The 3,253-nt window shown below is 36.9% G+C and overlaps 1 long non-coding RNA gene across 1 annotated transcript; it reads right to left on the reverse strand.

The window, feature by feature from the left end:
• Positions 1-1,238: 1,238 nt before the first annotated feature.
• LOC118438943 lies at positions 1,239-2,707 on the reverse strand. The gene is made up of 4 exons (XR_004837156.1): positions 2,501-2,707; positions 2,163-2,417; positions 1,881-2,081; positions 1,239-1,801 (listed from the first exon to the last, which is right to left on the reverse strand). It is a non-coding gene; the product is annotated as an uncharacterized LOC118438943 (long non-coding RNA).
• Between the last annotated feature and the right edge of the window lie 546 nt (positions 2,708-3,253).

Here is a 3,253-nt window from a genome sequence, read left to right on the forward strand (position 1 = left end):
TAAGTACATACGTATGATGCAACCCTCGTCGTCATTCAGTCTTCTTGAATTACGGGATAAGTAATAATGAAATGAAATGAAGCAATGTTTTCAAAGACCGTGCACATCTCTCTGGGGGCCTTCTTCTCTTAGAAGCTTTTGAATCTGCATTTCTGCAATTATTTTGCAATTGGGGCTGACATCGGTGTAAGCCCATTTCAAATGCCTACCATGCCACCATCCAAGGTGATTACGATTTTGTGACAGAATACGTACATACGAGTTTGCCTGTAGGATTCAATCTAGTCATTTCCCCGTTTCAACTAATTTCATGCTCATTTTCCACTCGATATTCATATTAACTTTTTATCGAGTTTGCTCTGATTTTGATCCGATTCCTTCGCTAGACATTGATCTCTCAAAGGCGAGAGACGTTACCTTATGTAACGGGATTTGCAGTTAATGGGGTTTCTATTTCCAAGCAGGGTGCAGACAGATGCAGATTACGGTTTTGAAATCCGAGTCGAATATTTTTTTACTTGTGCTGCACAAGTGCACACATATTTGTCCAACAGTTGCATGCATACGACAGATTAAAATCGTGATAAAACAATGTACTTCCTATGTACGAGTTGAGCATAATTAACAGTTCAATGTGGCATTTTTTTAATGAAACACGCATTTTTAAGTCGATTTTATTGTTAATTTCAATTTTCTTCTGACTATTTCCAAAATTATGAGGGTGCAACGATCGGTGAAGATTTTAATTGAAATTTGACACCCATATGTACCAACCCAGAACATGCTTTTGCCGACAAAAGATTGACATCTTTACACAACGTCCTCTCTCTCACGGTTGATACGAGTGGAAAGAAACACAGGATAAAAAGTACCTGTTTTAAATACGTTCGACGAAAATACGACATTGTTGATCTCACCATGAAATGATTCATGGAGCTATCTCATGCAAAACTGCAAACTCAAAGCGAACAAACTTGTCTGACATGTGCAAAAAATTGTGGAGAGTTACGTTAATGTTCAAAAAACTTGCGCTTATCTTTTTCCAATCTGCCTGCGAAATGTTTATTATAAATCTCAACGACTGGCTGGCTGGTTGGCTGGCCTAGTTGAAATTCAAGTTCAACTTAATGGTAATTATCAGTCAATATAGTGAATGACCAGTATTGTTTACTTTAAAATGAGCTCGTCGCGACTAACTTGACCATTATTATGCAAAAGTATTCATTATTCAGGAACGGTTACTTCGCAATGTATTTATTATATGAAAACTATAGGGCTCATTGATCAACTCGACTCAATTTAATACCTTGTCCTCGGCTATAAACTCTACTAAAATCTACGAAATTTGACTAAACCACGATTAGATTAGGAATTCCAATTTACAGAATTTTGGTTACAATTGTGTGACCCACTTTTTCGGTTTTGTGTTTGCAAATCAGGTAACCCGACTCAATTAATTTGTTCTCTTAATAAATAATTCAGACGAAATGGAAATAATTTAAACCTGGATCTCGTATGTGTACATATTTAAATACGTACATAGACACATCGATCTTCTCGACGAAAAGGCGTCAAATGACAACGATTTCATCCTGACTTCTTAATCTCTACAATGTCACAAAAGTTTAATGACATTAGAGTCGTTGGCTGATGTTTTATAAATGGCTCATTCCCAAGTGTCATGTTAATTCAATCCATCCAGCAGCTCTTCTGGTACTTGACGTGACCATGCAATGCAACGCAGGTAGGAAAAAATGCCGAGGTAGTGTAATCTTTTGTGCCGTGAAACATTTGCTCACTCCTAATGAAAAACACATTAGTCGGATCTGGATGAAGCCTTAATGTGATGTAGTCAACACCATCAGACACACATCTCTTACCTTCTTTTCAACCAAAGCAATTCCAGTCCAGCTCCTTTCACAAATGCGTCTCGAGTATTACAAGATGATTTTTGTAATCAGCAAAAACTGACATTTGCCTGCGTACCATTTGCGCTATCATCAACCTTTAAGATCAAAAAGGTACTCTTCTTCTCGCATTAGAAATCACATCTTCTCAAAGATTAGGCTGTTGTGTATGAGCTAAAAGATTAATGAAGTTTAAGAATATTACACCACTTTAGCTTATATGTAGATAAGTACTTATTGCAAATGATGCTATACTTGAAAAAAACGTGATTTTTATAAATCTCCAACTCTTTTCTTCTGACATGCAAAAATTGAGGGAATAAAAATTTGAATGAGATTTGGATTTGTTATGGGAGGATGGAGAACCAGATGAAGTCATGTCATGCATCATGGAAAGGGTTGCTTCGGCATAAAATTCCGATCCATTCCATAAGTATTAACACCAAGACTAAGGTTTGACCATGCAGACTGGCAAAGTTTTAGAGAAGTGAAGGAGATGAACCTTGTCGGCTGCGAGGAAGAGGTAATGATATCGCTTAATTGATAAGTTCAAAGCAAAATGGATTTTATATACTTACAGGTTTAGTTTTTACCTGTGGATTCTCCTTCCATGATGGGAAGCTCTCGGTGAGAAATTTCAACTCCAAAGATATTTTATCTAGTTGAATATGTACATCATGCTGGATACGGAGGCAAATGACGGAATTTCAAATTAGTGATGGGAGGATGACGTTTCTATTTTCAAAGGGTTGTTGCCTGTCAATAAATTGAATGTGCAGGATTCGATGGGATTTAAATAGTAGTCGAGGTATGCAACACATTTAATGTTTTTCATAGTTGGGTGCTGCTGCTGCTGCTAAATTGGCATCATGTCATATTCCCAAGTTACTTAATTCCCAAGTTCAACTCTAATAGAGCAGTTGGCTGGTGCACCAACCAGGTAAATTATGCAGTCAATTTATGGATGATGCTGTTCAGAAAAATGGCAGATGAACTGACATAGCTTTTCAAAGTGATGTTGATTATTGACTGAGAATCTCATGAAATGAGACCTCCCATGCAGCCAGCACAGCAATGAACTTGATCTCGTTTTCCATTTCTTTAATCATAACTTTTCCTTTCAATCATCTCACATTGCTGACACACATTGGCCTTGCTTCGTTATACATGGGTTGCTTATATAATAAGCCAAACTGGATTTAAATCCACAGCAGATCACTCCTCAGATTAGCGTACCTCCTATCAAAACAATCATACAGCAAGCTCATATCTCTATTATAAAGCTGAATTATTCATCAAAATCGTGTTATTTTTATAAAATGTTTCATTACTTATTTGAGTTGGCC

Source organism: Folsomia candida, unplaced genomic scaffold, assembly GCF_002217175.1.
Source record: "Folsomia candida strain VU population unplaced genomic scaffold, ASM221717v1 Fcan01_Sc028, whole genome shotgun sequence".
Classification (NCBI taxonomy): domain Eukaryota; kingdom Metazoa; phylum Arthropoda; class Collembola; order Entomobryomorpha; family Isotomidae; genus Folsomia; species Folsomia candida.